Source organism: Schistocerca gregaria, chromosome X (assembly GCF_023897955.1).
Source record: "Schistocerca gregaria isolate iqSchGreg1 chromosome X, iqSchGreg1.2, whole genome shotgun sequence".
Taxonomy (NCBI): Eukaryota; Metazoa; Arthropoda; class Insecta; order Orthoptera; family Acrididae; genus Schistocerca; species Schistocerca gregaria.
This window is the reverse complement of record NC_064931.1, coordinates 674,793,425-674,818,645: the sequence shown is the minus strand read 5'-3', so window position 1 is coordinate 674,818,645 and position 25,221 is coordinate 674,793,425. Positions and strand designations below refer to the sequence as shown.

Here is a 25,221-nt window from a genome sequence, read left to right as displayed (position 1 = left end):
GATCTCAGCGACAAATCTAAAGGGTACAGTGAAAACTATTACGTGTGCGACAACAAGGATGCAGTGGGAATGCATTTACATCGATTGGACGAACATTATGAAAACAAACACTCAAAACCGACGTTTCACGTAAGTCACATGCAATGAAAAATCTGTAATGCAACCATCTGTGTGTGCCGTGTTTATAATTATATTTTATTTATATTTTAGGACAATTAATCTATAAAAACACACCAAATGTCTGAAAGAATGTGTGTAAACCATCTGATGATGAGTCACAACGATTTGAAACCAGTAACAGTTTCCTTTGAATAAAGGAACTGTAGGTAAATTTGTGGCTGGTTGCTGTCCTAACACCATCAACATTTGTCTTCAAACAACAACCACGGTCTCCAACATATCATCATATGACAAAATTGCATTAAGCTGAAATTTTTCTTCTATATCTAGCATGTATGTCACTTCATGTTCTATTTGTGCTTCTTCTGGTGGTTGTCTTAAGATTTCGTTTTCCTCTCATTGCTTAATTGATGCATGTTGTTCTTAGTTTGTTTGTTCTGGGATGTTTGAGCCCATTACTGTATTTTCTTCTTCTTCTGATTCCACATCAATTTGTCCTAGTATTTGTTGTACTTGTTGTTTGATGTTTTCTAATTCTGACTGGGGTATCCTGTTATTTTTGATTATTACACGGATCTGATCAGCTAGTCATTGTTCCTGTTAAAAATTTAATTCTGGATATCTGGTAATAAATGTTGTGTATACTTGTGATCTGTATCCAGTTGTGTTGCTTCCTAAGTTTGTTGCTTGGTAATAACAGAACATGAGGTGTCAGTTAACTTCATCTGACCATCTCATCCTCTGTCTTTGTTTTCCTTCTAGAGTTGTTGGAGGAAGCATATCCTGCAAAACACCTCTATTTGGATTTAAATCATTTTCCGTGTGGTTAGCAGTGTCATTACCAATGTGGACGGGCATAGGGTTCAAGCGTCATCCCCGACCATGACAGCGCTTGTTCGAGGCTTCATTAGTTCTGTCCTGAACCAACTAATCACACTCAAAGGGGGGTTAGCCCTTATGTGGTTTGTTCTTTTCGTCGCCTTTTATGACTGGCAGAACATACTGGACGTCTATTCTTTTCCCGGGCCTCCACGGGTTTTATTATTATTATTATCCTTTCTTTCTTTTCTCAGATGTTATGTGTGCTCAAAAATGGAAAGTGACATGGACCTTGATCAAGCGTGACTTCCTTTTAACTGTACAGTATATGTTATATTGCATTTAGAAACTTTCGGGTAATTGAACATGTATCAATAATTACGGATTTCTGTAGTTGTATATATAAGTTTGGATGTAGCTACATCCAAACTTAATATTATTATTATTATTATTACTGTTATTATTCATGTATGGGCCCAGTAGGACCACGCAAGGTACAGTCCATCAATGTCACTTTTGATGGTTGGCCTCCCCTTAGTGTGTAAATTTGTTTCATCCTTTCAGAATGACATCTCTTTCTTTCATCAGATCACGATGTTGCAGTCCATTTTCTAATTTCCCTCTGGCCAACTTTCCAATCAAATATATTTTGCCGGAATGTTTCTCTACCTGTAATGTCTGCCTGAGTTATACCAGCTACTTTAAGATCCCCCTTCATTGCAGAAATCCATTTAATTTGATCAGTTTTGGCCTTATTTCTGTTTTTGTAGAGTTCTACTATTTGTTTTGTCAGCCTAGTGGGTGCCATTCTTTAAATGCGTCCATAAAATTTAAGTCTTTTTTTTATCATGTCACCATGTATGTGTATTCTTCTATTTCCTTATTACTTCTGAGCCTATAAATATCTCCAGCAGTAATTTTGAGCCCTATTATTTTCCTAATAATCTTTCTTTCTTTTGAATTTCTTCAATATCCCTCTTTGTATTTAAAATTAACATTTCTGCCCCATAAAAACATTCAGGTTTGACTACAGTGCCGTAATGCCTAAGTTTACTGAATTTAGAAAGTGATTTTGTTGTTATAAATATTTTTTGTTAATCTGAATGCAGTTGCCATTTTTTGACAGCGATCTTCAATTGCAGCTTTTTAAGATTGTTTTCTTCCATGGTTCCCCCCAAGTATTTGAACCCTTTTCAATTTTCCATCTTTTGTGGTCACAAATTTTGGTGTTAGTTTCTTGCATGTCATATATTCTGTTTCTTCAAATGATATTTGTAGTCTTACTTTTTCTACAACTTGGTTAAGAATTTACAATTGTTTTTGACCTGTGGTAATATCACTAGCTAAAATTGCCAGATCATCTGCAAAGGCGAGGAAATCTACTCTAATATTACTTCTACCTAACTCGACTGATTGATCTACACTCCTGGAAATGGAAAAAAGAACACATTGACACCGGTGTGTCAGACCCACCATACTTGCTCCGGACACTGCGAGAGGGCTGTACAAGCAATGATCACACGCACGGCACAGCGGACACAACAGGAACCGCGGTGTTGGCCGTTGAATGGCGCTAGCTGCGCAGCATTTGTGCACCGCTGCTGTCAGTGTCAGCCACTTTGCCGTGGCATACGGAGCTCCATCGCAGCCTTTAACACTGGTAGCATGCCATGACAGCGTGGACGCGAACCGTATGTGCAGTTGACGGACTTTGAGCGAGGGCGTATAGTGGGCATGCGGGAGGCCGGGTGGACGTACCGCCAAATTGCTCAACATGTGGGGCGTGAGGTCTCCACAGTACATCGATGTTGTCGCCAGTGGTCGGCGGAAGGTGCACGTGCCCGTCGACCTGGGACCGGACCGCAGCGACGCACGGATGCACGCCAAGACCGTAGGATCCTACGCAGTGCCGTAGGGGACCACACCGCCACTTCCCAGCAAATTAGGGACACTGTTGCTCCTGGGGTATCAGCGAGGACCATTCGCAACTGTCTCCATGAAGCTGGGCTACGGTCCCGCATACCGTTAGGCCATCTTCCGCTCACGCCCCAACATCGTGCAGCCCGCCTCCAATGGTGTCGCGACAGGCGTGAATGGAGGGACGAATGAAGACGTGTCGTCTTCAGCGATGAGAGTTACTTCTGCCTTGGTGCCAATGATGGTCGTATGCGTGTTTGGCGCGGTGCAGGTGAGCGCCACAATCAGGACTGCATACGACTGAGGCACACAGGGCCAACACCCGGCATCATGGTGTGGGGAGCGATCTCCTACACTGGCCGTACACCTCTGGTGATCATCGAGGGGACACTGAATAGTGCACGGTACATCCAAACCGTCATCAAACCCATAGTTCTACCATTCCTAGACCGGCAAGGAAACTTGCTGTTCCAACAGGACAATCCACGTCCGCATGCATCCCGTGCCACCCAACGTGCTCTAGAAGGTGTAAGTCAACTACCCTGACCAGCAAGATCTCCGATCTGTCCCCCATTGAGCATGTTTGGGACTGGATGAAGCGTTGTCTCACGCGGTCTGCACGTCCAGCACGAACGCTGGTCCAACTGAGGCACCAGGTGGAAATGGCATGGCAAGCCGTTCCACAGGACTACATCCAACATCTCTACGATCGTCTCCATGGGAGAATAGCAGCCTGCATTGCTGCGAAAGGTGGATATACACTGTACTAGTGCCGACATTGTGCATGCTCTGTTGCCTGTGTCTATGTGCCTGTGGTTCTGTCAGTGTGATCATGTGATGTATCTGACCCCAGGAATGTGTCAATAAAGTTTCCCCTTCCTGGGACAATGAATTCATGGTGTTCTTATTTCCATTTCCAGGAGTGTATATTTTGACTTGATGTTTGCTGTCACCATTCTGTAATTATCAGTTAAATAGTAATTGGGAGAGTCTGTCTAACACCAGTTGTTATATCAAATGTTTCAGAAATTTCTCGCATGAATTTAACTTTAGAGCTAGTGTCAGTTAATGTTTCCTCATTAAGTGTGAGAGTTTTATTATCTAGCCCTTGTTCCTACAAAATGTAGAAAAATCAACTGAGTTGTAGCTCTTTTTACAAATCACAAATGTAGTTACAATATTGTTACCAGAAATTCTTTGGTGCCTAAGGATTAGTTTTAAATTACGAATTTGTTTGGTCTATAACCTCTTGGTATTCACCAGTTTCAGGTTCTAATTGTTCTTGGGCTCGATCAAGTAAACTTTGCGAGAGAATTTTGTATGTGACCAGAAGGAGAGAGATTCCTCAGTAATTATTAACATTGGCTCTATCCCCTTTTTTATGTAACTGATGAATCAGGGCAATTTTCCAGTCCTCAGGTATTTCCTCAGATTGCCAGATATGTCCTATTAGTTGTGTGATCTATTTTATAGTGTTAGGGCCAGCTGATTTTTAGTAGTTCTGCAATTATATCATCTTTTCTGTAAGCTTTATTGTTCTAAGTCTGTTAATTTGTTTAATTATTTCAATTTCATCAGGTTCTTTAGAATTAGCATTGGTGTTACTTTGCTGTGGTTGGAATTTATTCTGTGGTTCTAGACAGTTTAAAAGTTTTAAAAATAATTAGCAAGTGCCTTACAATATTCCTGGTTATTATGAGGCAAACTGCCATTTTCATTTTTGAAGCAAAGACTTTGATGTTGGTAACCAGTTAGTTTTGTTTTTAATGTCTTATAAAAGTTTCTTGTATTGTTCTTTTGGAAGTCTTTTTGATTTCTATAAGTTGGGCATTTTCACAATTTCTTTTAGTCTGTCAGATTAATTTAGATCTTTCTTTTATTACCGTTAGAAAGGTGTTGCATGTATTTTCAGTTTTGTTACTATTCCAATTTTTAATGCCTCCCACCAAGGGTGTTTTTCTTTCTTTCGAAGCATAATTAAATTTTGTGCTAGTTTGATGAACTTTTCTTTTAGGCTTTGCCAATTGTTGGATTGTTTTATGTCAAGCTCACTTGTTAGGTTTGAGGTTATTTTAGCAGTGTCAAATTTTGGGATAACATTTTTTGTTTTGAAGGGTTTTTGAGGATGAAGTTTTACTTTTATTCACGTTAAATAATGGTCAGAATCAAGATTAGCCCCTTTCCTAACTTGGAAATTTAAAATTTCTTTGTCGTTAGGGTATGAAATTGCTACATGATCGATATGAAATTCCCCAATAAATGTATTGAGCTCCTGTCAAGCTTTTGTTTAGAAGGCTTCTTTTTAAAATGTGCTGATGTGATTTTAAGGTTAAAATTTTTGCATGTTTCAACAAGTCTTTGACCATTTTGATTGGTCTACTTATGAGCAGGAAATCCATCCACCATTTTCTTATATGTCCTTCTCTTTACCTAATTGAGCATTAAAAGCACCCATTAAAATTTCAGCATGGTTTGAGGGAATTTTTGAGATGATGCTTTCTAACGTTTCCCAAGCTTTATTAACTTTTTCACGTTTTTTACAGTTATCTTCGTTGACTGGCATATGGCCATTAATTAAAGTGTATGCTTTATTTGCACACTTAAGAGAAATTGTTATTAGTCTATTATTAATAGGTTTTACTTCTGTCATTGAATTTAAAATATTTTTGCAGACTGCAAAAGTGACTCCCAGATGTGGTGTATTATTAAGTATTCTTTTATCAGTTTTACTTTTAAAGAGACAATAATTGCGAAAATCCATGGTGTTATTGTCTGTCATTCATGTTTCTTGAAGTGCCAAAATTTGAATCTTCTGTTCTTTTAATGTATCTCCCAATTTATGAAGTTTACTTGGTTGCAAAAAATGTATTTGTTTTGGTTTTAAGTTGGCGAGAGGACTCCGACTTCCTCTGTTGAATCACACTGCATTTTAACCTGGCTACCCCTGAATCTGAAAGATCAGTCATGCTAGAAATACTGGCATTGGATTGACAACCTGGTGTAATAATGTGATTATCAATCTCATAATCTGTGGTTCTGCACATGTACCAGTGCAGAGTACCGGTACATACCACCACAAATCAAGCACTGAACAGAAGTATACTGAAAATTAGATGGATAGACAGAATAACAAATGAAGAGGTACTGAGTCGAATTGTTGGTCTGGGGGGGGGGAGGGGGGGGGGAATCTGTAGCACAACTTGACAAAAAGAGGGGATCAGATGATGCATTATATCCTGAGGTACCACAGAATTGTCAATTCTGTAATGGAGGAAAGCACGGCGTGTAAAATTTTAGGAGACCAATGCTTGACTAAAGTGAGCACGGTGGAAGGATTTAGATTGCACTTCATGTAGAGATGATGTACAGGTGATCTAATGACATATAAATTATGCTTATTTATATTTACAATGAAGCACCTTTCACAATAGGACTACACAGATGAACATCTGCTGTGTGCTGGAGACCACAGATTTTTTTAACTATATATAGAGTTGTAATAACAGTGGTGGGAAACTGTAACATTCATACCACAAAAAAAGCTTTTACTTTGATATGAAAGAGCAAGATTTAGTTTTGATGACTGGAAGAAAATGGAAGACAGATTCATGTAGAAACTGCTTCGATAACTGTCATACATTGATTTTTCCATGAATATAAATTGGAAATAAATACAAATGTTCCCAATGGAAAAACCAAGACTCAAATGGCTCACAATGAAAATGCTTAAGAAAGAGAGATGGGACCCAGGAATCTAGTTGTTTCACATTCTACTGAAGAGTGTATAAGACATAAAACATTAGGAGATTATCTCAAAGACACTAGACATTATTCAATGCAGAAATAACCTTATACTATTAAGATGGTGTAATAAACCAAATTAACTTGTGAGGCAGCAAGCTGGTTTTAATTCTCCTCTTGTTTTGCCATCAGCCTCCTTAAATTCATTTTTTTCACTTTTAACTAATTACCATTTACATACACGAGTATAATCTGTATTTTCATATAAAAGAACAGTTGGCCCTCCGTTTTAAAGAATTTAACACCAGATCTAATTCTGGGCTTAGCTTTAGGTATGTAATTGATTTTATAATTTATTTTGACTATTCCTAGTTAGTTCTTTTGTTATAGGGTAAAATCCATAATTGTTTCATAACTTAAATTCTACTGTTGACATACAAACAAACATAAATTCTGTAGTAATTGTAATCATTTTGAAGATGAAATGCTAGTATTCTTAAAGTATTTATTTGCAAAACATGCCCTTCATTAATTCCAAAGTAGTTAACAGTTTTGTCAAAAGTATTGTTTACATAACTATACATGTTAATTTCATCATTTAACCAAATAATTCGACCTAAACATTGTAGTAGAAGAAACTGTTAAAAAGACAGAATTTTTCAATTTATTTAGTAAATTTAATGTGTTAAGTTTTAACTGTAATTTCTGTAAATTTAACTTTGAACAATGTGTAGTTTCAGTACCTATTATTGATAAGGACCCGATTTTTGGTCACGAGGCAGTGAGATCGTGTGTTAAACTAATGACAGTGTCTGCTCCATACATACCTGATTATTCTTCAAGAAATGTGGACTTTGTGGTTAGGTTTTACTGCCTGTAGATGTTCAACAGGAAAGTATTGTAGCAGTATGTGATTGTTTGCCTGCAACCTATTAATGAGACTTATCGAAGGTTAAACAATAGTGCACTGGCCATATCACTGTGTATTATTGGAGGGGGTAGGGGTTGTGAACAGCAGAAGTAAAAGACTGTGAAAAGTAACTATGCATCTGTCGGGTGCATTATTTACCATAGTCAGTGTCCAAATTACAAACGCCATTTTTCAGCCAGTATAGCAACACAGTATATCAACACCAAGGACAACAAACAAAGAACTAAAGTAGGTAGAACCGTTACAAACTGAGTAATCATTCTCTTCGTTAATTTGTATATACTGAGTTAACATTTTCACATGAATGAGACCAAATTAAAAATAATCAGTGACTTAATCAATCAGTAGAACCAATTTAAAGCTAATGGATTTCCTGGGAAGTAAAATCTCACCAATATATTAACACACACAGCTCAAAAACTCTTTCTGAGAATGGAAACTGAGCTGCAATTTAAACACTGCCTAACAACCACCAGTAGAAACTACAGTAATGAAAATATAAATCACTTTCTCCATTACTTCAGAAAAGAATCTGGAAAGAGGTATACAACTTAAACACACAGATGGAAAATTTAATATGAAACTTAATCAGAAATTTTTCCTACTATTTTTAATTGTGCTTCCGTCCAACACAGAATAAAATATATACAAAGAAAACAAAACATAAATGGATCACTTCTGGAATTCTGGTATCCTCAAAAAATATTACTACACAGGTTGTCCCAACAACTCACGTCACCAGAATTTTATACTTATCGCAAAACCTATAAAAATATCTCCAAAATGGTTGTCAAACAAGCAAAAATTCCACCAATAAGATGAAAGCCATATGCCACTGGCAGTCCCAAGCCTGGGGCCTCATGTTGCAAGTGATGAGGAAGGAGGTGGGGGAGGAGTAACACCTCATTAAAAAAAAAAACCTGTGTCCATCTGGCTCCAGATGGTAGAACCCTGTAAGTACCCCTGCCTAAGGTTCTTAGGTGAAATCTGGTCAACGCTCTCGAAGGTGGTAGAGGAATCCGATACCCAATGGTGGAGAGAGTAGAAGAGCCTAGTGGAGTTAACCATGAATTAAAAATCAAATCAAAATCCAAAAGCGTCTGTTCTCAAATTGGGCAGCTTTTGGTCAGCATCTGTCTCCATGTAAGGGGCAGCTGTGAATAATCCTCCAGGGTTAACAACCTTGGTTGTAAAAAATGGTGGCTCTAGAAGTCACCATCAGGACTCAAAGATTTATCAATCATGGAAAAGTGTGATGTGAAACTAATTAGCCCAGGTGGTCAATCCACCGTACATTAGTGCACAAGCAGACATTTTGATTCTGATGATTTTGCAATGTCACACAAAGATGAATTGGAAAGTCTTGGAACCTCAAACAAAGTAAAATACGGGAAAGCAAACTAGGTACTGAGGGTACTAATCACAGATTTGGGAATTTTTTCCGAGTCCTGATCTTTAACTAAGACAGAAGTATCATCTGCGAACAGAACTGGTGGGGAGCTGACATTTAATGGTAAGTCATTAACGCAAATTCACTTTTGAATGTGGGGAAACTTAAGACTCTAATGGACACATTAAATGAACATAGAATCATCATTATGGCTGGGCAAGGCACTAACGTAAAAGAGAAATAGGACTGGGCCTAATATGGATCCTTGTAGAACACCCTGAGATATTTTTTTCCAGTCAGACAAATAAAATGTGCCATTTGAAAAAATGCTAACTCTTTGCTTTCTGTTGGATAAGTAGGAGTTAAGCCATTGTAGGGTACTGCCGCTAATGCCATGCTTTTCAAGTTCGTAAACAAACAATGCATCGTTTACAGAATCAAATGCCTTTGTGAGGTCACCGAAAATTCCTGCCACCTTATTTCTCTTGTCTAATGATGTGCTTATTTTCTCAGTGAAACTGTTTACTGCATTGATGGTGTTTTTACACTGCTGAAAACCAAATTGATTGTTTAGAATAACAGAATATTTTGCAATGAAATTTTGGATTTGTGCAACAGCACATTTTTCAAATATTTTAGATAGGACTGGGAGAATGGAGATAGGATGATAATTTCCCATGATCTCTCTTGATCCCTTCTTGAAGAGTGGTTTGGCTTCAGCATATTTCAGTACCTATGGGAAACAGCCTTCTTCTAAACATCGATTTATTATCTGAGCTAGTGGGTTTGTAATTCTATTGTGTACCACTTTAATAACTTTGATGGGTATTCCATCCCAACCGGCAGATTTTTTGTTTCTTAATGTTAGAAAAGCATTTTCTACATCCTTTACAGAAACTTTTGAGAATTTCATAAAGTTTTCCGGGTTTTTGCCTAGGCCAAAGGGATTTACTTTGTTGTGATAATCTCTTACATCTACATTAGACTTCGCTACATTTATAAAAAAAAAATCATTAAAGTACTCTGGCATTTGAGCTGGATTTACAATAGTATTTCCTTCAATGTCAACTTTTGAAATTTCTTGGTTACAGGCTTTAACACCTAACACAGATTTAATGACAGACCACACAGCCTTTGTCTTATTTTTATGATTTAAACTTAGCCTGTTATTTGCCAGTTGTTTTGCTGCCTTGACAACTCTTTTAAATATGGTTTTATAGAGTCTAACATATTTAATGAAAGCTATATCTTCATTATATTTTAGTTCTCTGTGCAGTTGCCTGTGAACTGTCAGAACCTTTTGAGATGAGAACAGGGGTCCGACAAGGGGATGGTCTCTCACCCGTGTTGTTTAACTGTGCACTCGAAAAGGTTGTGAGGCAATGGAATGCAAGAATGAGAGGGGAATAAGACTTGGAACAAAAAACAAAGGAATCATGATTAAGTGTTTGGCATTTGTTGACGACATGGCGCTGCTTGTGGAAACAAGGGAGGAAGCTAAAGAACAAATCGCCAAGTTACAAGAGCAGGCAGGGAAGAAAGGACTTAAGATTTCTTACGAAGAATTGAAGATTATAATGAATATACTGGTTACTCCTAAGAGAATTAAAGTAGGGTCTCAAAAAATAGAGTTGATTAGGAGTTTAAAGTACCTAGGGGAATGGACTGAATGGAACAACCTTGAAGAGAAAGCAATAGAAGCAAGAAGGAATAAAATGGAACTAGCTTTCTCGAAAACCAAAAGCACATACAAAAAGAAAGCCCTCTCTTGGAAAATCAAAATAAGGCATTATAGCAAAGTAATTAAGCCGGAAGCACTCTATGCAGCAGAGACACTAGTCATAGGGAGGAAAGGGCAAAAGGAGGAATAGGAAATCAAGGAGAGGAAAATTTTGAGAAAAACTATGGGTCCCAAATTTGGAAATAACAAACAAGTTTTCTATAGAAACAAAGCCCTGTATGCAAAGTCAGATAGACTCTCAAAAACCACGAGGAAAAGGAGGATTGATTTCTATGGACACATACTCTGAATGAATCCTGACAGACTAACTAAACAAATCTTTGACTTCTTTTACAAAAAAAAAAAAAAGGTACTAAACCCAATTGGTTTAAGGCAGTGGAAAAGGATTTGAGAAAACTCCAGATTACTGAAGACATGTTAAAAAATGGGACAGCCAAGACCGTGACCAAAGTCAAAACAAAGAGTTTCCAAGTTAAGATCAACACCAGGAAACCGATTCAGATATCAGAGGAGGAAGGAAAGAAGACATCAGATAGAATGAAGAACTATTGGGAGAAAAAGAGAGCACAAGCATCAAAGAAGTGATTGATCTGATGTACCCCAAAGATGGGTGATTTGAAGTGAAAAAGAAAACAGACTAATCAATTTCATAGAAGAAATTTCTTAATATGCAACATGGATTCAAAAAATCTAAATCTACTGAGACGGATATTTTTGCATTTCTAAATGAAGCCTTAAGTGCTATAGACAGCAAAGAGCATATTTCAGCATATTTTTAGACCCCTCTAAATCATTTGATGTCATCAATCACAACATGTTACTTAAGAAACGTGAATCTGTCAGTATCAGTGGCCCAGCCTATGAATGGACAAAACCGTATCTCCAAAACAGAGAGCAATTAGTTGAGCTTGCTATCCAAGAAGGGAACAAGATAAAGTCCGACTGCTCAGAAAAGCAGAGCGTTAGGTACGGTGTACCACAAGGCTCCATTCTAGGGCCAACTCTGTTGCTACTCTTTGTGAATGACTTGGAACTAACCAATCCATGCCATAACTATATAAAATTCACAGATTACACAAATTTGATAGTAAAAGGAAGGACCAGAGAAGAATTACTGCATGAGATTAAAAAGTGTACCACCCACAATACGGACTGTTTTTCTTGAAACAGTTTAGCAATAAATACAGTAAAAAACAGTTACAATAAACTTACACACAGTGAAAAATAAATGTCCACGAACACCAGACATAGAGTTGTTCACCAGGACTCTTGAAACGTGAGCTCCACAAAATTTCTTTGAATATGGAACAAGAAGGTCTAAGATGGGTTCAACATGCAAAATACATTACAAATAAATTGAATTAGATTTGCTAGACTTTCAAAATTCTTTCTGGTTGCACATCAAAATACACACTAAAAATGTACATTTTGCCCAGGCAGAATCCTTATTGTGATATAGCATAATCTATTGAAGAAATACATCTTCAAGCAGAAGTTGTTTTATATGCCAAAAGAGAATTGTAAGAGCCACAGAAAATGCTGCTTCAAGAAGCTCACATAAGCCCTCATTTAGTAAACTTAACACCCTTCCGCTACTGTTTCTGTATATCTTAAAAGTGATACTATTTGTTAGGCAATTCTTAGAAAACAGCAACAATCTTGTATCAATTAACCAGACTATCCATCTGCATAACTCAAAGAGAAAGTAGGATATACATATTCAACATGCATACATAACACTGAAACAGAATGGACCACTACAAACACAAAACAGACTCTACAATAAGCTAATTAATAATATTAAAACAATAAAATACACTTCAAAATTTAAAACTGCAGTCCATAAATATTTATTGCAAAGGTGTTGTTAGAGTATAGATGAATATCTTGAAACATAAAAATTTGTTGCCAGATATTAAAAAAAGAATGACTGAAATGTCAATCAAAAGATTTATGTAAAAAAACCTGATTGAATTACCTGTGTTAAATATCAGGTATGAAAGCCAAATTTTCAGCTGTGATAATATTAAGTCTAAATCAATGTAAATATACCTGTATGTTTCAAAAATATGTATTGCAAATCACAATGACTTGTCCAATGTCATATTTTATACTGTGTACAACAAATGATTAAAATGACCAATAAAAAATGAAATGAAATGTTTCTGTGTTGGGAAGTTAATTTTATAAATACTTTCCTTGAGATTGTTACTGAAAGTTAATGTAAATCTTGATGGGAATTAGATTGTTATAACTTTCATGTATGGCTACATGCTGGCCACTTAGATGAATGTCTGGGAGTTCTGTCTGCCCCATGACACCTCCTACTTACCACAAGTGTGTGTATGTGTGTCTGTGTGTGGCCGGCCGTGGTGGCCGAGTGCTTCCAGGCACTGCAGTCTGGAACCGCGCGACCGCTACAGTCGCAGGTTAGAATCCTGCCTCGGGCATGGATGTGTATGATGTTCTTAGGTTATTTAGGTTTAAGTAGATCTAAGTACTAGGGGCTGATGACCTCAGCTGTTAAGTCCCATAGTGCTCAGAGCCATTTGAACCATTTGTCTGTCTGTGTGTGTGTGTGTGTGTGTGTGTGTGAGAGAGAGAGAGAGAGAGAGAGAATTGGGTGGAGGGCGGGGAGGAGAAGAGAATGACATTCAATTGAAGTAATACTTCTATGCTTCTATTTGTTTGGTAAGATATATATTTTGATGTTTTTTATTCTGAGAACTTTTTTCTTGTGGATTGCCAGATGATGAACAAAATATTCTAGTAAAGCATTCGCTTATTGCATGGTACTTTTAAGTATACAAAATTTCATATTTTCCGCACAAAAGCAGAGATTCACAGAGTGAAATACCTCAAACAGATAATATGGTAAAAAAAGCTGAATTGGTAATTCCTTGGACTTCAATGACTTCTTGACCTCTGCATATTACATACATATATTCATCTGTAATTCCTGAATCTCCTTTTCTTTGGCACAAACTGTAAATTCTATGCTTGATGACTGTCAGAATATCTAGTGGATACTTGTAGATGAAAGCCTGAAATTTGTTGCCTGTGACAGATCAAAATAGGCATGCAAATATTGCTGTGCAAAACTGACAATGAATCATCTATTATCATAAATACAAGTGCCGTTTTACAGTCCAAATTTGCCTTTCTCGTGAGGTTTTGTACTTGTAAATCATTCAACTTGTCACACTTTCTCTTCACTGAGAAATAATACTATCCATATTTCAGTGATATAAGTAGTGTTGCACTGTTTTGTGATTATTAAACACCAGAAGAGCTATTTGTGTCTGCAACTTTTGCATTTGCTGTAGATTGTCTTCTGGTAATAAATGCTATGAAGCACAGTAAAAATCAAAAGGCTGAGACACAGTACATTCTCGCTAGTATATTGCACATGTGCCCACCCACTCTCTCTCTCTCTCTCTCTCTCTCTCTCTCTCTCTCTCTCTCTCTCTCTCTCCCTCATCCTTCTCTCTCTCTGCATTAACTACATTGTTTTATTCACAGAGAAGATAAAATATAGGTCTCATAATATGTATGGGTTTCTGCAAAGCATGAACAAATTTTAAATCAATGTAAATAGGTAGACAATGAAATTTTAAATCAGGGCAATTTTTTGATAATTTCACACACAATATGCAATGACAAGCTTGCATTAGAAACATGAACACCACCAGCAATACTATGCTTCATACCTAGTAACACACGTTTCAAATTACTAATAAAAATTACTGAAAAAGTCCCACAGCAGTGACCAACTTAACATGTCTTGCTTCCAGTAAGGAAATATGATTTAGTAGCCGCTGAGTACTTTGCTCTCGTTTGTAATCCAGCTATATCACTTCCATGGTCTGGTTCAGTCAGGCCAAAGCAATCAATAAGCTCACCTTTTGCTAAAGAATAGAGAAACAGACGTGTACTGGCAGTTACTCACGTATGTTAGAATGTGTAAATTAATTCTGAATATTTAGTTTTTTTTCACTCCATGTGTTGTTAACTGTAATAGACACAGTCATGGAAAAGTCTTCTTATTAGCCAAGTTGTGTCACTAAAATCTAGAATCTAAGCTTTTCACAACCATCTAAACTATGAATGTCACGAGAAAAATGGACTGTTAAGGTTTAAGGATTACACCATCTACAACAAGGTGGAGGATACAAAGCTTTTGAAACGCAGAAGATGAGGCAGGCAGTTTGAATGTCCATGGAAATAATGCTAACAGCTGAAATATGTGGTAACATCCAACCATCAATCTCCACTCAAACCAAACATTCTAGAATGAAACTTACCTGGGCACCAGTCCATATGCCATATATTTTAAACTGTTTTCACACAGTCCAGCATGCCTCTCAATGTGCAGTATCCACTTCCACACTGTGTTAAGCAAATAACCTGGGTTTCAGTTGAAGTTACTGTTTTAAGTTTGAGTTTCTGGCAATTCTTCTGCTACAGAGTTCCAGCATAAAACATTGTGACACAGAATTTTGGTTCAAAAAAATGTTTATTTGTGCCCATTTTCCATGTCGATCTACACACAAAATTTCTTTTAATTATAGGTGGCATACATATTCCATGTATGGAACTGTTTAAATAGTCTGGCTGGTATGCTGTTGCATACAGTTTCTCAGATTCTTCAATTGTAACAAAGCTTTTCCTTCAATTTTGTATACAAACGCTGTTTAATTTATCAGACACTAGAAATATGTATAATTCAAGCCCACAAAAACTACATTGATTAGACTGCCACAAGTACGGTTAAAAATGGAGTGGAAAATGTACATGACATACTAAAGATGTACATGGACAGTTATGCAGGAACAGATCACAATTCAAACTCAGAGAAATCAAGATCCCAGCCAACACAACTTCAGCCTAGGTAACCATAACAGAAAGAAGCATAATAAATTCAAACTTGTGACAATAAACTCAACTGGAGCTGACATTAGTTACTGGGTACAGCATGGAGGTGGGCACAGGACACAGTACACGCATGTCAGACTGAATTAAAACAGTTTCATTGTAAGAAAATGAAGGTACAGGTTAATGCATCAGAAGCTGCAAGGTCTTTTGAGATGGTGCACAAGATCAGTTAGGAGAAAGATGGGATGGGAAATTGCCTGCAACTTTTTCAAACAAACCATCTGGCATTTGCCTTAAGTAATTTACAAATACCATGAAAACCAAAAATCTGAATGGCTAGGAGAAGATTTTATACCCAACCTTCTTAGTGTTACTCCAGTCTCTTAACCACTGTCTCACCTTCTTCAGTACTTCCAGAAGAACAGTAATGGGATCAGTGCTCATCTTACTGTCAGTTCTTTATTCCTTGTCCAAAAATGGATGTGCTGCTGTCCTCTGGCTACTGTACAAGGAAACACCCAAAGTGGTGGCTGGGAAGGCAAAGCTAGTTCTCCCACCCTTCATGTTTCTTTTGTTCAGTAAGTGCCCATGGGGAGCATTTCACTTAGTATGTGATTCTAAATGCACACTGTTGTCACAATGACATTTCAACCACAATGTCCAGCTAGGTAGCATCATAAGAAGCAAAGGATACTGAACAGATATCCGTCATTGGTTTGTGTAAACATACTGTTCCTGGTTCATGTTGTCATAGCTTTATCATTTTGTTTCAAGACACACAGTATCAAATGAAGAGTCATATACACTGTCTACAAATTTCTTTGTGACCTTAGAGATAATCCCAGAAGAGATGAAATCCTGCCATCACTACAGGTTGGGCAAAAAGCTATGTGTTGGTACACTTTGAACAGTGCAGTAACACATGCAGCTCCATGGGGATAACAAATCTATGGTGAAGAAAGGTAGTTTCAGTCTATGAAAAAAAGGTATTAGTCAAAGCACAACAGCCACTTACTTGTGCAATTTCCAGAACAAACTTGTTCAGTACGTTGATATACAGTGCTAAGATCATGGTGAATAACTGACATATCACCTGGCAGTAAACATCCTCAACAATTGGATTACCTAAATTACCTTTGATTTTCTGCTCACTGAAAGCCTCACAGCCATTTCACCAATCCCTCTTGGAAGAAAGGAAGAGAGATTAGAGTTTAATATCCCATCGACAGTGTGGTCGGTAGAGATTGAGCACTAGCTCAGATCACAAAAGTATGGGGAGGAAATCAACCATGCCCTTTTTCATAGGAACCATCTCAGCATTTGCCTGAAGTCATTTACAGGGACCACAGAAAACCTACATTTGGAGGCATCGGCATGGATTTTAACTGTCATTGTCCAAAATTTGAGTACAGCATGCTAAACACTGTACCACCTCACTCGGTGCCCCTCTTGGAGAGGATTTGATACATGAAAATATCTCAAATGAGCTGTCAACACAGACTACCAACACACTATTTCAGACCAGCTCACTCATCATCACTAGTCACCAGAAAAGAATTAGAGTTGGGATGGACAACACTTAAAACGCCTGTGTATTACTAGAAAAAAAGACCACTAGTTTCTAGAAAAGAAAAAGACTAGAACAACTTGAAAGTTTAAATCTCAATGCCAAAAGCGAAATCTATCTCAAGCCCTGGTTCTACTCATTAAAGTTAAAAATATACATTTCAAATAGATGTAAAATACATGTTGGTGCAAAGAAACTGAAATAAAGAGCAACCGGTGGCAACAGAAAGCAAAGGAACTACAAGAATTATGTGATGCAGGAGGTCTATGATAGTCACCATGTTTACGAAAGATAATCACAGCATCTGGCTCAATTATTGAGGCACATATCTGGTCTTCATCACAGGTAAAACCTTTGCTCAATACTACTGAACACACTTGAGACTGTCTTGAAGAAAACAGTCCTGGAATCTTAGTGTGGCTTTAATTTCTCAAGAGACATCAATGTCTGAAGAATCCTCTTGGAATACTGCACCTCTGTAAAGGACATGGAAAACAGAATCTGTACTACCCATGCAGCCTTTGGACACATCTGCCATTGGGTCTTCTCAATAATGGCCTAGGAATAAGCAATAAACTGATAGAGTAGCAAGTATTAATTGTTTCATTCCTGCAATATGGACATGAAAACTGGACTCCTCATTGCTGTTGCATCATGAAACTGGAGCAGGTACACATGTCTGAACAATTACAAATTTTTTGAAGATGGATAGTTGGCTCAGCACAGAGCATCAGAAATGGCTATTTAGTTAATACCATAATGTAACAATCACAAATAATGATACAGGGACATCATGCAGACCACATGAGAGTACAGCAAATGACTGTAAGAATGGCATTACATTTTGCCTTTTTATGAATCTTGAAAGTCATACCACATTCACTTTCTCAAATGCTAAAGTAGATGACAGATCAACTGGTAAACTAGGTTTTGCCCTTTCGCGTGTGTATAAAAAACAACCAGTTAAAATGTGACATATTACAATCTGTACACCATAGGCACCATGCATTACAGGAGGAATACATGTGTTAGGAGACAGTACTGAATATAGATGCACATCAAAAGGATGTTATTCCACCTCAGTGGCTGCGAGGACTTACGTAATGGCCAGGTTGCAGCTTGTTGTCCCTCACGTCCAGTCACTCTTTCTTCCTATATCTCAACAGTAATATCACTGGTTATAGGGGAATGTTACATTGTGTCTCAGCAGATGTTAAGCAGGCATCCTTGGATGTAGTACACACTACTTCATTGCCTCTCTATTCACTAGTACCTGGGAAGAATATCACCTCTTCCCCTAGATGTTGTGAAGAAATGAGGACGCTCTGCATATTCTGCACTGGTTTCTCTGCTGTGTACCGGCACTGAATGGCTTGCAGTGTACTGAGGTAATCATAGTAATTTTATAGCTAACACACATCTCATCTGGTCCAAAGCATTGTGAGATGTCACATCATAGTGTAGTGGTTATCATAATAAGCAGGTGTTTTCTCACAAGCCACAGGTAATGCCCAAATATGACTTCGAGAAGGTTTGTCTAATAATGCAGTGCCATTAAACTCACAATACTTCTTATACTCACAATACCTCCTATATTCAATACTTACATCCAGGAAGCTATAGACAAGTTCATGAAACTACTGTGGTAGAGCAGAGGGAACCAGATCCCTCTGGAGGTGCATCCAAACAAGAAGAGGCAAACTCATAGGCCACATTTTAAGAAACAATAACATCATCTAAACAATAACAGAAGGAGATGTTGAAGGGGGGGATTGCTGGGAATGACCAAGGACATCACAAATGCAGCACATTATGAATGATGGGATGTGCTACATATGCAGAAATGAAGAGGCAATGAAACAGACGGGGTATGGCATACTGCTGCAAACCAACCTCAGGATTGAACACTAAAGAAAAAACCCACTGAGCGGATCATATTATGACTACATCCATCAAATGGCTGGTGCATCCACTCCTCAGTTTTTAGGTCACTTCTGAAGGCTACCCATTTCATCATTACCTTATTAAAGTTATGCTACGACATGTAACCATAGTGGGCAAAATTTCACAACATTCACAGATCTACTATGGCACCAGCAAAAACTTGTAACATCAAAATTTTTTGCTGCTCTTTAAGTAATGAAGCCCACAGCACTATGCCAAGATTTCATTAATACATGCATCACAATGCTAAAGTGTGCTTTACACTACTATTCTATTCATAATTCTCAGATTTGTTCATTTATTGCCTTTGATCTCACCAACAAACACATATGCCTTTGATCTCCCCAACAAACACATATTGTCAAAAACTGGCACACAAAACCAACTCTCTGACTGTTCAAAGACAACATGTCTACTGACCATCTTAAACCAGTGACCACTACATTTCATTTCATAAATACTATTATTACTAATAACATGTGACAATAAAATACCTTTCAACATTGACATATACAACAACCTTAACAACATTCATAGAATACTCTAGCAATAACAAACAAAAACTTATTTATAAATAGACTACTGCAACATATAACACAGGCAACTTCAACACAACAACATAAAAATAAATGTGCATTACTCAATAATTGACTTGGAATTAATGAATTTTGTAACAAAAGTGTGTATGACTGTACATTCTTACATCGGATATAAATACATTTTGGTGTGTTTTGCACTATTAACAATATGTACCTGGCCATGTTATTTGACTGCATTGGAAGAATACATCTCTGGCTTATGTCAATATTAGACTTCTTTGACAATACAGCCAAATGGTCAGTCTTGGGTGTTAAGTGTGTCAGAAGAATTCTAAAGGTACATGTGAATGTAAATGCATGTTACTAGGGTCTCCCGTCAGGCAGACCATTCGCTGGGTGAAAGTCTATCTATTTGACGCCACTTCAGCGACTTGCTCATCGATGGGCAAGAAATGATGATGATTAGGGCAACACAACACCCAGTCCCTGAGTGGAGAAAATCTCCCACCCAGCCAGGAATCGAACCCGGACCCTTAGGACTGACATTCCAGCGCACTGACCACTAAGCTACCTGGGGCAGACAGAGAACAATTCATTCAAAATAAAAGAAAACATACTGAGTCAAGTGTGTGCAAGCACCCCTCCCCCCCCTCCAGCCCCCACACACACACCCACACCCACACACCCACCCTCACATTCATACCACATCACATCATATAAAGAGCAAACAGAGGAATTATTCTGGAATAGATACAGGAAGTACTCAAAACTGTTGCATGCAAACATGATTCTGTAAGAGTTGCAAATATAATCTACCCATATGTGTGGGTACATTATGAGATGAAATTAATGATTGCTGTATGAATAGAATTAAATACATATGGGTTTTATATCATTTCAGAATTTATCATTGACCCCTTATCTGTAAATTATCTTTTTCACATTTTTTTTTTTTTTTTTTTTTTTTTTTTTTTTTTTTTTTTTTTTTGCAGAGTGATAAATATTCAGTAAACTATCATGTACAAACACAACATTGATTTACTAAGCATTCCTGTCATGTATTCAAACAAATAAATAGATAAATAAATATACTTGCAAATCTGATATTATGCATTTGTGCTTGTCTATCTATTTGCTGTTAATAATGTTTAAGTTATAAGGAAAGTGATCAAACATATTTAAAGCTGTTGGCAACAATTCTACTATATTTTTCTCAAATAAAATTTACACTTAGTGAACAAACAAAACACAGCTTACCCAACTTTGAAAGAAACTTTCCTTTTGTTGTTGTGTACCAAAATCATGAATTGGACCCATAACTAGGGAAGACTGCACACTCATGGCAGATCGATAACCACTACCAATCCGTTCCACCTCATGGCACATCAGTCCACTAGCTACATTGGAAATACCAGCACATCCATACCCCTGAATGGTAGCAACCAGAATTCCTAGTTCACCAAAATCTTTCATAATCTCTCTGTCAAATACTGGAATGAAATTATGATCAAATTGTTGTAGTGACTATCATTACAAGGTGGATCATTTTCTGTAAACTAAATAAATTTATACAGTTAATCAAATTAATATAGTACTTATCTACTCACAAATTCTTTCACTTTTACAAAACCTGTATTTACTGTACTTCTACACATCTAGTACTTTTGGTACTTTTCTACAGCACAACATTCGCAGTGGAAAAGAATCATACCTCAGGCAACCAAATCAAATGTAAAATTAATTAAATGTCTGGTGTTTCTCACTTTATGCAGCAGCTATGTTGTTAATAGAATGACATTAGATTTGTTATGGAAGTGGTCATACATCCAATATAATTGCATCACTGTACATCTATACCTATACCCTGAAAATAACAGTTAATTGTATTTGGAAAAGTACTTTTTATTGACCCATATATTAGGGTCATTTCTTGTTCCATTGGTTGATGGTGGTTGTGTCATGTTATCAGACTAGCTTTATATTCACTTTCTCTGTAGGCTGTTGGTATATAGGGCATGCAGAAATTCTCCCTCCGCTAAAGAGACTAATAAAAATAACAAAGTGAGTAAGAATACAATCTGTATATCTATCAAAGTACTCAGTGTAATAGATAGCACCTGTATTTACATTCTATAAACAGCCTAGTTTGTCAGAAAACACAGACCTGTTTGCAGTAAATGGTAGAACACACAACCTGACACACAGATCAAGACAAGTATTCATGGTGTTGTTGTGGTCTTCAGTCCTGAGACTGGTTTGATGCAGCTCTCCATGTTACTCTATCCTGTGCAAGCTACTTCATCTCCCAGTACCTGTTGCAGCCTACATCCTTATGAATCTGCTTAGTGTATTCATCTCTTGGTCTCCCTCTACGATTTTTACCCTCCATTCTACCCTCCAGTACCAAATTGGTGATCCCTTGATGCCTCAGAACATGTCCTACCAACCGATCCCTTCTTCTAGTCAAGTTGTGCCACAAACTCCTCTTCTCCCCAATCATATTCAGTACCTCCTCATTAGTTGTGTGATCTAACCATCTAAACTTAAGCATTATTCTGTAGCACCACATTTTGAAAGCTTCTATTCTCTTCATGTCTAAACTATTTATCGGCTATGTTTCATTTCCATACATGGCTACACTCCATACAAATATTTTCAGAAATGACTTCCTGACACTTAAATCAATACTCAATGTTAACAAATTTCTATTCCTCAGAAAAGCTATCCTTGCCATTACCAGTCTATATTTTATATCCTCTCTACTTCAACCATCATCAGTTATTTTGCTCCCCAAACAGCAAAACTCCTTTAAGTGTCTCATTTCCTAATCAATACCTGTTTTCAGAAATTTTGTTGTATTTTTTTATGTTTGTTACGAATTTGTTTTTTATTTGCAGAAAAACTTAAGCTGGTTCTACTGGCTATTTATTCAAAAAGATTAATTTGTTTTACAGCATATGTCACATTGTCAGAGAGTATAGCAAAGTCTTCTGCAAATGGAAGACAGTTTATTCCAATATTTTTGTTTTGTCTCCCAATCTTATTGGTGAAATCTTACATTCATTCAACTTTTCATTCCAATTCCCACTGTTTTCTTCTAAAAAGCAATTAAAAATAACTGCGTACAGGCCATCATCTAGCTATATACTTCAGTTTATTTTAATAGAACTATGTATGTCTTCCAAAACTTCACATTAGATATTGAGCCTTTAAGTGTTACGCAAATTACATTTGCTAATTTAGACTTTACACCTAATTATTGGATAATTTTATTCATAGCTTCTCTGTCAACAGAATCAAAAGCCTTCCTAAAATCAACAAGCATTAAGACAACATTTTTTGTATTATATAATCTGTGACAAACGACTGACTTCAGATTAAATATTCGTTCAGAATATGATCTGCCCTTCCTACAACCACCTTGATATTCAACTAAAAGTCTAGCCTGTCGTCTCCACACTGTTTAGTACAATCTTGAGAAATATTTTATGTCAACCAGCAGCAAAGGACCTCTGCTATTGTTAACATATTGTTAACTGCCTTTCTTATGTTGTCAATTTATCAAGGCTAGCTTTCACTATCTTGGCCTTTTTTGTTTTTCAGATTTCTTCAAAGATTAATTGCAGCTCATTTTTTTAATTTTTGGTACAGACAATTTTAAAAATTCATCTGTAATATCATCTTCGCCACTAGTTTTATTGTTTCCTAAGGTACTAATTAATTTTTCATTTTCTTTGATACTCAGAGGAAAATCATGTAGACTTTTCTGAGTGTTTGAGAATTCCAGATTATGTATTGCTTCCAGACAGTTAAGAAGCTCATCAAAATATTTTGCAAGTATTTTCCAATTTTCAGTGTTGCTCAAGCCAAGTTCACAATTTTCATTTATGAAACAGGCACCTGGGGTTTGGTATTCTTTCAGTCTGCTCTGAAATGTCTAATAAATATCACAAGCATTACTACTACTACTTCTACTACTACTACCACTACAAATATTTTAAAATACTCTGAATGCATATTAGTCATGTCCTGAATACAGTTTATCAATAGGAAATTGCATAAGAGTTCTTGAAATGATCCTGTTTCTGCCACTGCCATGTAAGAGATCTGGACTTAAGCTCAGAGTAACACTCTATGGATATATAATATGGAAGAGTAAAGAAAAGAACAGATGGGAGAGACATTTTTGTGTGCAACATTTTGTCTGGTTTATCTGCTGTATCCTATTCAGCTTGGTAAACAGTGCAATGGCCAGTGCTGGCATGGCTTTCCAACCATAACAACCTCTCTGTCCGCATGAACAGTCCCATCTTAAAAGGAAATTCCCAGGAGAAAGTACAACTTATTATGAACGTTTGATCAAAGAAGTGAGAGTATACCTTCATTTCCATGAGCAAGAATAATACGAGGTGCCAGCTTCTCACTGCAGTAAGCTTGGACACTGTCTCATATGCTGATTTCATCTTTTGTAAGCTGTGACTCAAGGTTCAGTGGATCTTCTCAGGAAAAATTACCTGTAAATTAAAAATATACAGTTTAAATAAATTATTTTACAAATGTTAATTGAAGCTACATGTCACCTCCAATTTCTTGTTGAAATGCTTCCATTTTTGAATCACTATTCAACATATTGCAAATAAAAGAGAAATCTATAATTACGTATGTATCACATAAGGTAGTGATGAAATATGCAACTCAAGGAAAATGACCACGAAATATTAAGATATTGCCAGCACCCTCTCCAGTGTCTGACCAGAAATTAGTCATGGTCCAGCTATAGCAATATTGGAACAACACTTCATCTCACATCAAGTATTGGGTGATGCTGGGTGCAAAGCTTTCCTCATCACTAATGTAGGGTCAGAGATATTTAAATCAATCCAGAAGTGTCCACAACTTGAACCAGCGACTCTTTCCTATTCTGAAATTAAGAAAAAATTAGGATCACATTTCAAGTCACAATTCCTTGTTACTGCAGCCAGGTATAATTTGTGTTTTTATGTTTAAGAAAATGAATCAAGACTATAAAGAGTCGATAGCACAACTACATGGTTCAACCAGAGATTGTAAATTTCAGCGTGAAAGTTACAAAAAAATGTGTGGAAAGCCTTATACAGATTCTCGAATTAGATATTTGCTAATCAAACACTGGAAAATGCAGTAAGGAATTTAACAATATTATGGAAAGGATAGTTGCTACTGTGTGCCACACACACACACACACACACACACACACACACACACACACACACACACACACGAGACTGCAGTCTCTGTCAGCTGAAGCCGTATGGCTTAGTATATCAGTGTCCAAGAAGTCATCTGCCAGTGAGGTGGGAAGACAAAACTTTAGTGACCCTGGAAGAAGCAAATCCAAGAGCCAGCACTGGAAATGCCTGAGACAGAAGTAAATGGGCAAACACATGCAATCAATTTTTGTGTTGTCACAAATCTGTTTAGTCATGATTCATGAACTGGAAATGTTGATCATCTTGTTATGTTATACGTTTATGACTTTGTATATTTTTGTTTTCTTCCATGGCCTTAAATGGCCTGTTTATGGGCAATAAATGATGATGATGATGATGATGATGATGATGATGAGTGATGAGGTTTTAACTGTAACACTTAGAGTTA

The 25,221-nt window shown here is 37.0% G+C and overlaps 1 pseudogene; it reads right to left on the bottom strand.

The window, feature by feature from the left end:
- Window positions 1-24,213, bottom strand: part of LOC126298270 (glutaryl-CoA dehydrogenase, mitochondrial-like) — a 62,195-nt pseudogene extending 37,982 nt beyond the window's left edge.
- Window positions 24,214-25,221: the final 1,008 nt, after the last annotated feature.